We start from the raw sequence: 12,404 nt of genomic DNA on the forward strand, positions 1-12,404 counted from the left end.
GGCTGTTTGTAGCAGTGATACCGATGCGACGCGACTCCCGACACAGATGGCGTGTCATTCAGCGTCTGGAGAGAACTGGGGCCTTGCTTCCTCGCGCAGCGTTCTTATATATAAAGCCGCGGTGCGGACGGCTAAGGGAACGCCTGATCAAATCGGCTCTCCCGACTAGCCGCTGGGCTAGTAACGCACCACTTCAAGTTACATAAATTTATAGCTTCTTTTGCTGATGGCCGATGAAGCTCTTAATTTAAACGTGCATTCAGCACGCAGGTAAGTATTGATAACAAAATTTTGACGTGGCTAAGTTAAATATTTTGGGTGAGAGAATTAATTAAATTACACTGCACGCAGTAGATGAGCTCTGAACTGGCCCTTTTGAGGTCCGCTATCGCTATAATTTTATAGGTATTCAAAAGAAACTTTTCACATCTTCATAGTCATAGCGGACCTCCTACCTATTTAAATCTAAACATCCTAGCCTTATTTATTAGCCTACTTAATCTATCTTGCTTCCTTCAGTTTTGAGATGAAAACCAGAAAATCATGAAGTTCCACTAAAATCTTAATTTGTGAAATCCAAAGTACTGTTTTTATTAAATCATTATGAAAGATGAATCTAAATATAAATTTTGAAGTCTCTAGCTCTTTTCTGTTGCGCCAATGATTTTTTCAGAAAAATGTCCAAATTTCGAACATGGCTGTAATTATCGAACTGATATATAACACATATTAATTTAGTATTATTCCTGACATGCTAGAAAAGTTTTAGGTCATCTGCTTGATTTTTAAGGTATTGCGCAACATTTATGACGTCAGAGCTAGTTACAGCAGACTGGCTGGCACACAATGGAAACTGATGTGAATTTACTACAGCGTGAGTAGGCTGCTTCCCTACATCACCCTCTACTTAAATTTTTTTGTTTATGATTGTTAATGAATGAAAAAAAAATTTAATTACAAAAAGGGAAGCAAGAGTACAGTTTAACTCCCTATGAAAAATCAAAATTGAAATATAAACCTGTAGAAACATTAAAGGAAACTGATTACCTACATTAATTATTTAAATTGTAGGCACGTTCACTGCCTTTTTAACCAACGTCATTACTCAAAATTTTAAGCAAAGTCAATGAAATATTTTGGCATACATATTGCCTTAGACAAACACACACATACAAATTGAAAAATTATGAAAATCTTAGATCCATTAAATACATTAAATACATTTTTACATACACAAATTCAAAGAAAATAACATGATACATAAACAGATGATTATCTCTTAGCAGTCTTTTCTAAACCTGAAAGAAAATTTCACAAATAATTTTTACACACGTGGTTGTAGCCGCTTTGGCTGGCGTCCTACACTTCCATTCACAAGGGTAGAGGAGGGGAAGTTGCTATGGTGTGCGTCCTTCACGTTCTCTCTAAATTACATGGGGGAAAGGGGAGGGGTCACTGTGAGTTGTGTCCAAGTCACTCCACGCTTTCACGCAGCTACCAGGCTGCCATTATCTGGTTTGTCCTGTAGAACAAACAAAAAGAGTGCCTCAGAGTCTGTTCACTTAACATCTATGGGTGGGTCACAATGAAATGGGGATATATACATTTTATCCTTCAATATTTTGCTGGAACAAAGTTAACAGAACTTTTTCAGTATTACTCTAGCGGTTACTTAATTGTCATAAAATCGTTAAACAAATGGCTCAAAACGCCTTTAGTCTTGTATTAGAGAAAATTTATGCTCCTAAGGCATACAATCATAAATCATATTTAATCTGAATTTATTATTTCTGGGCCGGAACACTGAACCAATGCTCGGTACATTCCTGATACATTTGTATTTTAAGCACTTAACTGACTCATCTTTGATTACCTTATTCTTAGAGATAGTATGAGTATGATTAGTGGTTGTTTTCTCAGCTTCTTTGTACATGTGAGTAACTTTTGGTAATAGTACAGTTGTGAGTGTTCAAAACACACTACGTTTAGTTGACTACTAAATCCACTTATTGGTCCTCTGCTGTTGTCAGTTCCACATCTGCAATTAGGAACTTACTTACTTTGAAGTGTATTTATGCTGAGCTAAAATAATGTTTCACGTCTGTCAGTATGTTATTTATTTATTTTGCTAGTGTATGTACTTATTTAACACTCACTCTATTAATATTTAAAGCATAGGATAGCACATTTATTTCATATTCATAGTGTATTGCAGCTGATTAGTTTGCTCACGTTGAAATCCATTTCCACTCGATCGGACGCTGAAACCTCAGGTAGTCTCTCTCAGACCTACCACTAAAGTGCATCAAGTAATTATGGACGAGCGTAATGCTAAATTCCTTAAACCTATAGGACACCATGAGCTACTCTGTCTCATCTAACATAAGGGTACCTATGGTCGCATTCACGCCTCCAACTCATAACCTCAATACGTGTAGGTGTATCCTCTCACACACTACACTAAAATAATGGCCAGCTCCAACCTTATAAATACTTCAGGGACGTGTCCTTCACGTCTCAACCACAAACACCGCTCAGTTCTATTACACTGCCTTTCCTTGTACACCAGGTGAGTTTAATCTTACAACTTATCTGCATATTTTTCATAACACTAAGCAATCTCTTTCTTACTATTTATTAGTTAGCTCTAATGCATACACTAGGTTTCACTACCACTTCAGATCCTGCTTTGTACATGAATTCATATATTTTTTTAAATTACTGTTGGTGGACCATTTCCAATAAAACAACACTTTGTGCTTACTATATTACCATGGTTCTATACATAATTGTTACTCAAATACATTTGTATTCTAATTACGTCATACTTCTCTATTGTTTGTCACTATTAGGTTTGTCACATTAGGTATTTTGTTTCACTAATCGGTGGAAAGAATGGTTCCAGAACTCATGACTTGATAGCCATGACGAAAATTTAATGTGTTGGGAAGAAGAGGTCGAAATTCTTGAGGACAGGAAAGATGAAGAATGAGTGAGACCTGAAATGGGAAAGAAGATCTCACATAGCTGGGACTGCACAGCTGCCACACTGTGTAGAGGTTACAGAACAAACTCCTCCCTACAGCATTCATTAGCTTAATGCTGGCTTGATAGTCATAACGGAAAATTTTAGTATTTGGAAAGAAAAGGTCGAAATTTTTGTGGATAGGAAAGATGAAGAATGAGTGAGACCTGAAATGGAAAGAAGATCTCACACAGCTGGGACTGCACAACTGCCACACTGTGTAGAGGTTACAGAACAACCTCCTCCCTACAGCATTCATTGGTTTAATGCTGTATTGATAGCCATATCGGAAAATTTAATGTGTGAAAGAAGAGGTCGAAATTTTTGTGGACAGGAAAGAGGAAGAATGAGTGAGACCTGAAAGGGAAAGAAGATCTCACACAGCTGGGACTGCACAGCTGCCACACTGTGTAGAGGTTACAAAAACAACCTCCTCCCTACAGCATTCATTCATAACCTTTGACTACACCACGTCGATCTGAAAATACTTTATGATGCCTTTTTAGAACCTGTCTCAGTTCTTCCTTTTGATTGTCTGAAATCTTATCGATTTCCTGCAATTTAGCTTCTATTTTGTCTAAAATAATTGCTTCTTCTTCTGTGTTCAGCTTACTGTTACTAAGATTAACACCTTCGACCCAATACCTCCTATTTTTCAGAACTCGTATAGGCAGCTCCGAAGTTTCATCATCAGTTACTACATGTTTATCACTAAAAGGTACTATAATTACTCCGGTTATTGGCTAGACCATTCTTAACTGGCTTTTCTCAAAGTCCACAACACTCTGATATTTTGACAAGAAATCTATGCCAATTAAAACCTCAATACTGAGATTGTTTACAATTAAACATGGATGATCAATTTAATTACCATTAATGTTAAAGGGCAGTAAAGCTTCTTCCTTTACCGTTTTTGAAACCTTGCCAGTAGCACCAATTATTCTTAGTCCTGGTACCCTCATTACTGTAAGCTGGTCTTTACCAGGTAATGCATCAAAGAAGGACTGAGATATTGCACTCACCTCACTTCCACTGTCTAAGAGACAACGTACATTGATACCCAACATATTCACTATTATTATATGGTGGCTTATTCTAGGTTGTACAGGTGGTTCCTCAAATTCATCTAGTAGTTCCTTTTGGATTTGTCTCCAACTCAAGTGATCGACATCTGTCTTCATTACATTTAGGCCACAGTGTGTAGGGGTTTCCTGAATTATATTTTCAGCTGCCTTTACCAGTCGGTCTATTAATTTTAAATCGAAACACCGCACGACTTCATTACATTTAGTTTGCTGAACATAACCCAAATTACTGTAGTCTGAGTGATTCTGCGTCTCCAGACCGGGCATAACACTAGTTACAGCTAAACCACTTTTACCATTATCGTCGGTTTCCTTCTCAAGTGACAACTGGTCACAGCTACTGGGTTCAACGACCCTCAACAGCCTACCCTCTACATTCTCACTTATCTCCTGTCCTAAATCTATTAGTACATTATCAACATCCTGCACAGGCAGTTTAGATAAGATCACGTCAACCTCATCGTAAATATAAGCATGAATTTCTTCTGCTTCTTCACCTGTCAATTCAGTATTTTGTAGTTCGTCCCTATCGTTACACTGCTGCGCCTTCTCTTTCTCTTCCCACTTAGAAAGCGTCTCTAACACGGTATCTATCAAATACTGTGAGTGATCTAATATTTCTGTTGTATCCTTAGATGCTACCGACACTTCATCCATCTGTTCAGTTTGAGTATTCTGATTTGTCTTACCAATTCCCTTAACTACTGGCTTAGGAAAAGTAACCGCCTGGTGAGCGCCAGTATCCTCATAGACGGGAACTAGTTTTCCTGCCTCGGCCTACTACTGTTTCCTTTATTTTCATTATAGTTAGCTGGCATAGCATTGCTTCCCGCGCTGTTGTTTACCTGCATATTTCTGTTTGGAACCAAATTATTATCCCTTGGACGCCATTGTTGGTTCTGATAATTATTTCCCCAATTCCTACCTCTCTTAGGATGGCGAATACCTACTGTTCTGATGTTTACATTGCCATTTTGCTCGTTCCTAAAATTACTACTATTATTATTAGAATTTCTGTGATTACGTGATTGCTCCTCATTGGCCGCAACACGTTCTACACGTTCCAGATACTCAATGAAACGATCCAGATTGTCTCTAGGGGCAGATATAATTCTAGTTTGCCAGTACCGTTGCAGTTTGGCTTCAAGACCCAGTATTATCATTTCAGGTTTTAGCTTTTCGTCCAAATGTGATAAACGTGAAATCCATGACCTAGCAAACTCTTTAATTGATTCCTTGCCTGCATTGAAGCGTTTTCCACTCCAAAATTCTCTCAACACTTCATTTTGCTTATTGCTAGACCAATACTCATTAATAAAAGCTGTTTTAAATTCCGCTAATGTTTTACATTTTAACATAACATCAGCTGACCAACGCATGGCGTCACCTGCTAAATGGCTTTTAATAAATGAGATTTTCTCTCTTTCAGACCAAGTTGGTGGAATCACATCTTCAAAATCGTTCCAGAAATCTAGCGGGTGGATACTTTTATCTGGATCGAACCGCAAGAACTGCCGACACCTGATAAAAGCGGCGTTTGCAGCTACCACTTGTTGTATATTACCATTACCAGAAGTTACTGAAGCTACTTTACTCTCAATGTTAGCAATGTTAGTACTAATATTTTCTACTTTCATTTCAACATTATCTACTCTTTGTACAATATGAGTAGTATCAGTTTTGATTGCATCTACATCTGCTTGACATATGTTTACTTTTATATTAACATCTTTAAATCTATCTGAGCACAATTCAGATCCCGCCTCGATCTTTTCTGTTAACTTGAGCTCCAGCTTCGCATCTTCCATTTGGAAGTTTTTGCGAACCTCAGCAACTTCGGATGTAACTGTTTTATACATTTCAGAAAACTGTTGAGCAACCTTTTTCTTAATATCCTCATGATTGTAATCAATTTTATAGTTCAAACTGTCTAGATCCTCTTTCAACTTATTGCAACCAGCCTTGAAGGTATCGTCCATTACCTCCAATCGTTTATTAAAATTTGTTTGGCTGGCCACAATCCTGTTATTTACCTCAATTGTATCAGATTTTAATTCAGCTGTCATTTTTGCATTACTGGCAGCTATTGCTTGTAGTATAACATTTAAATCAACAGCCCCAGCATCTTTGGGTTGCTCACTAGCTGGCTTTTTATCACACTCAGGTGACGAAAAACTAGCTCCAACACCAGAATCATCAAAACTAAATGAAACTTCTGATTGATTAGTCATATCTAACTGCTCCTTCTTAAACTCTACCATCTCTGATGACTGTTTCATTTTTAATTCATCAGAGAAACTATCATCCAATAAATTTACAATTTCTAATTTCTGCTTTACTACAGGGGTTTCTATTATTGAATCATTGCCCCATTTTACACTACTGTCAGAAGACAATACTTCATGTTTCACCTTAACATTACTACTTTTATGCATATTTACACTTGAACCATTGTCTGGATTTACAGTTCCCTCAACAGACATAGGTTCTGATATAAGTTTAACCTCAGTTTCTTTTGGCGGTTCCATCGCCGACAGTCTTTTAGTGCAGGTTAGTGCCGACTGCGGTGCGGCGAGACTGGCTTCTCGCGATGCTGGCAGCACCGCTAGACTCAGTGCCAGCTCCGTCAATCCAGATGTGTTGTTAATCCAATTGCGTCGTCCACATGCACACGTAACACATTCACTGTTCAATACTCAGTTGCGTGTCGCATTTCACTCGCGAATCCGAATAGTTAAAAATCACTTTCACTTAGTTGATTTCCCGGCCGATGCACCATATGTGGGGCGGCGAATAGGTTGTAAAAATAAATTGCTGTATAAATGCTTTCATGTTGAATCAGTTTCTGGCTTTTAGAATGTTGTTAATGCTGTCTTTCGCCGTTCTCAACACTGGCTCTCTATTTACTTCTTAGCACCCAGAAAGTGATTTAACAAAACGTGAAGCCTGTATTTAGAGTTCCTAGTGCCCACTTCATCTGAGACTACCATTATAGCTGAAGCTTATAGCTCTGAGGAATTAGGAGATTGTCCGGGATTTCTAATCAAAAACGGTTTTCCAAAATAGTTGAGTATACTCTGAAATTCACTGATAAAAAACACATGTATCCCTACAACCGAACTAACAGAGCAGTTCAGAGTCTAATGCGCTGATGCAACTATAAATGTCCGAATTAAATGTTAAAAAGAATGCTCGCCATAATTTGATGAAAATATTTCATCAAACGCCACGCTAAATATTTGGTAGAATGTCTGTCCCGCGACGGCACGTGAAAATACGACAATACGCAAACTGAAGCTAGATAATGAAAATCATCCCAGATTTAACCCTTCACTTGAAATGATTTCATGGTTCCGCATGTCTCTAGTAACTTAATACGGCAACCGAGGCTGTTTGTAGCAGTGATACCGATGCGACGCGACTCCCGACACAGATGGCGTGTCATTCAGCGTCTGGAGAGAACTGGGGCCTTGCTTCCTCGCGCAGCGTTCTTATATATAAAGCCGCGGTGCGGACGGCTAAGGGAACGCCTGATCAAATCGGCTCTCCCGACTAGCCGCTGGGCTAGTAACGCACCACTTCAAGTTACATAATAATTTATAGCTTCTTTTGCTGATGGCCGATGAAGCTCTTAATTTAAACGTGCATTCAGCACGCAGGTAAGTATTGATAATAAAATTTGACGTGCCTAAGTTAAATATTTTGGGCGAGAGAATTAATTAAATTACACTGCACGCAGTAGATGAGCTCTGAACTGGCCCTTTTGAGATCCGCTATCGCTATAATTTTATAGGTATTCAAAAGAAACTTTTCACATCTTCATAGTCATAGCGGACCTCCAACCTATTTAAATCTAAACATCCTAGCCTTATTTATTAGCCTACTTAATCTATCCTGCTTCCTTCAGTTTTGAGATGAAAACCAGAAAATCATGAATTTCCACTAAAATCTTAATTTGTGAAATCCAAAGTACTGTTTTTATTAAATCATTATGAAAGATGAATCTAAATATAAATTTTGAAGTCTCTAGCTCTTTTCTGTTGCGCCAATGATTTTTTCAGAAAAACGTCCAAATTTCGAACATGGCTGAAATTATCGAACTGATATTTAACACATATTAATTTAGTATTATTCCTGACATGCTAGAAAAGGTTTAGGTCATTTGCTTGATTTTTAAGGTATTGCGCAACATTTATGACGTCGGAGCTAGTTACAGCAGACTGGCTGGCACACAATGGAAACTGATGTGAATTTACTACAGCGTGAGTAGGCTGCTTCCCTACAAAGGGTCTTGGATACTTTTGACGCCTTTTTTGAATACACACGGGGAAATACAGTTGCAAAGTGTGTGGCGTCGCAACTAGTGCCCGATCGCCCATTTGTCTATTAAGAGCTTTACTTCAGAATATATGTGGGCTGCAATGTAAGCCAGTAGAGTATTATACGGTCAGTAACGGACGAGTTGTGTCCTGCCGACTAACGTCAAGACCATCTGTTGCAGCTGCGCGTGTGAAAGCAGTGGAGTAGCGCTGGCAGGCCACTTACATCATATGGAACTAAAAATATTAATAACTAATAAAGGAATAGCCTGAGGAACGTCATATTTGATGTACATCCTTCTGTTGTGAAAACAAACCATATGTCAAAGTCTGAGAACAAAAATTGTTGTATTTTGGAAGCTAGTAAAATTCCATTAAAAAAACGTAGTTTTCCGACAGTCAAGAATTTAAATAATTACAGTGATGTAATAGTTCACCCTCAGTGACTATGTACGATGATCTGATTACACATTCAGTGTTCATATATAAATTTGGAAAGTTTTTAGTTTCAGAAAACCTCTGTGACTTTTCTATAATAATAATTTCAAGAATGCTAAGTAAATACGTGTATTGTGTGTTAGGGTGCGTGTGAATGATAATGCGTGCGTGAGAGTACGTGGGACGTTCGGCATTATTAAAAATCATTCATGTAATTCTCTACAGGAACTGGCAAGTGTTCCAGCTCTGTAATGTGGGAACGAATCCACTAGTGGTTCCCCTACTAGTGAATGTTGGATGTCCAAGTATGTATGCTTATGTATAAGACAGCCAGAACATTCGCGACAACATAATAAATTTCCAGATATAGATTAAAGCTTATAGTTCATTTTGTTTTGTTTATTTAATTAGTGAGTTTTGTGTTACTTCATTTGATGACGTCAATGAGCCTAGAGAAGTGGTTGGTGCTTGCTAGATTTTGGCGCGAGCCGCACCCTAGAAGTGAGTTCTTATTGGTCGTAAGTGCTGACAGCCAATGAGAAGCGAGGCGGTTGGCCGCCTAGCGAGGAGATATAGTTTTGAGTAGTGAGAGAGTGAGGAGAGTCGCGAGCTATCTTTGATTGGAGGCGGTTATGCTGGATGTGACTTTTCGCATAATGTGTAAGATGAAGTCTTGGCATGAATTCCGCGTTATGGTTCAGTGTTAATGGTATGTGGTAGTGACGAGAAACTGTCTATGAAAACTTTAGTGTTTTGATAATTCGTTCCGACGAAAATCGCGAGTGAACTTTGAATTATATAGCGTGGCGGTACTGAGTATATTCTTACTGAGTATTTTATGGCGAGCATAAACTTTTACTAAAGACAACCACTGAATATCATGTGCAGAAGTAATTGGCCGATCATTGATTGTGTTACAAGTAATTGGTTTCGGAATTTGGGAAGGTAAACGTTCTGGCTGTTTTAGGTATGGTGATAACTCTGAGCAGAAACTTTAGTAATTTTCGTACATGTGGGCTGATGATCTTGCTTAGCGGCAATAAAGATCTATTGTAGGTTTAGATCTGAACTTCATGTTTAAAGTACGAGTGACATCCCCTTTCCGAATCATTTCTTTAAAGTACATAGAAAATTTTCTGAAAATTTTACTCATAGCGGTCTCCGGCGTGTAGCTATGAGGTTACAGTTTCCTCAACACTGCTTTTCTGTGATCTCGTAAGTAGCGAGTTTACGTGCGAAGATCTACCGCTATAAAGAGGTAGGTGAACAAAAATTATAAAAGAAATTTCATTGCTGCAGCAACGTATAATCCGTCGCAATTGGTGCATAGCACACACGCACGTGTGTGATAGTTAGTAGCTATTAGACCGGAAGGGCCGGCATAAGGAATACTTACAGAGCAGGTCTGAAGAACACTGTTTATAATTTCATGTGTATATAGTTGACAGTGTTTTTATATTGTGTCATGACTAAAATTTGAGCATTGATCTGAGTCTATTGACAGTTTCTGGGATCATTGCCAATTATTTAGCCACATTTCAAAAACGCATTACAGTGACAACGCTAATGAAGTGCATTTTCCAGCTCACTAACATTTGCGATCTTTAATAACAAACAGCTACAAGTAATCAAGTTGTACTAGGGCCAGGTAACCCATTTTCCATTGGAACTTAATGTAACGAAGGACTGCTCCTTGTGAATACAAAGATTAGTCAGTGCAAATAATGTATTTATCTGAAAACCATTTCGATCACTATTTTGCAACGAGTAAACTGATGAAAGAACCTCATGTTCAAGTTAGCATTGCTACACGGTAAGTATATCATCTACATGTAACGATCATTACCTCGCTGCTTTATTATTCTGATACTGACTGCTACTGTGAGGTAAGCCAGTTGAGGACAAAACGTTGTAATACTCCTCCCGAGATATTCAAGCCGATCCAATGGCTTATTGCTTTCTAAGGTGTACTACTGCCTTGTGTCCCATACGAAAAAAACAGTATTTCCGTTAGAGCACATACCAATAATTAACTTTCTTTATAAGAAGTAATTGATACAATTTCATATAATTAGTCTGTCGACCGTTCTCTTTAATAATTGCAGATCACGAATGTAAAATTAGAGAGATCAGAGCGCGCACGGAGGCTTTCAGACAGTCGTTCTTCCCGCGAACCATACGCGACTGGAACAGGAAAGGGAGGTAATGACAGTGGCACGTAAAGTGCCCTCCGCCACACACCGTTGGGTGGCTTGCGGAGTATAAATATAGATGTACAGTTCACTTTATTGCTATTAGAACCTTGGTTCGATATCAGTTTGTTCTGCTACTGTTTCAAGAGAATTCAGTACAATAAAGGGTGATGAATGTCTAATGGTTATGCGGAATGGGAATGTGGTTGTAGGGGAGGGAGTATAAGAAAGGGTTAGGGAAAAATATGGTTTGGTAGTAAAACGAGAGAGGGAAATTAAGTTCTGCAGGAAATTTCAATTAGTAACTGCCAACACTCTGTTCAAAAATCACAAGAGGTGGTAGTACACTTGGAAAAGGTCGCTAGATAATGAAGATGTCAGTTAGATCACATCATCACATCATAGTTAGGCTGCCGGCCGCGGTGGCTGAGCGGTTCTAGGCGCTTCAGTCCGGAACCGCGCGACTGCTACGGTCGCAGGTTCGAATCCTGCCTCGGGAATGGATGTGTGTGATGTCCTTAGGTTAGTTAGGTTTAAGTAGTTCTAAGTTCTAGGGGACTGTGTCCGGCCCCGGTAGCTGAGTGGTCAGCGTGACAGAATGTCAATCCTAAGGTCCCGGGTTCGATTCCCGGCTAGGTCGGAGATTTTCTCCGCTCAGGGACTGGGTGTTGTGCTGTCCTAATCATCATCATTTCATCCCCATCGACGTGCAGGTCGCCGAAGTGGCGTCAAATCGAAAGACCTGCACCAGGCGAACGGTCTACCCGACGGGAGGCCCTAGCCACACGACATTTCATTTCATTTCTAGGGGACTGATGACCTCAGATGTTAAGTCCCGTAGTGCTCAGAGCCATAGTTAGGCAGAGCCAGTGCAATTCGCCCCCAGGAAAGGTCGAGAAAGGTTTCGCTAATGCGCTCGTCTCGACTCCACGACATGCCCGGCAGGTAGAAGAGCCGAGGGATCGTCCAGGCTCGCCCTTGCGTAGTACCGGTATACCACGGGGCCACCTGTATTGGAGGCGGCGGTGGGTGTGCTGGACTGGAGATCTCGAACAAGAACTGTAATGTCAAAATATTTAAATCGGAAGAGATTATACACATTTTTTTTGTCTTCTGTCGGAATTTTTTTTTTTTATCATTGTCAGGAAATACGGCGGAAAATATTAAAATCGAATTATAAAGCCGGATTTTAAAAACGGTATCTTTTCTACTCGACAAAGCTTAGTTTAAAATAAATTTTGGTCTATACCCGTTTGTCACCATATGGTGCATGTATTGTCATTCGAAGGAAAGGGCTATTTTGCTTGTATACAGAATGAACCAGAATGCCACCGACAAAACGTCG

This window comes from Schistocerca serialis, chromosome 1 (genome assembly GCF_023864345.2).
Source record: "Schistocerca serialis cubense isolate TAMUIC-IGC-003099 chromosome 1, iqSchSeri2.2, whole genome shotgun sequence".
Lineage (NCBI taxonomy): Eukaryota > Metazoa > Arthropoda > Insecta > Orthoptera > Acrididae > Schistocerca > Schistocerca serialis.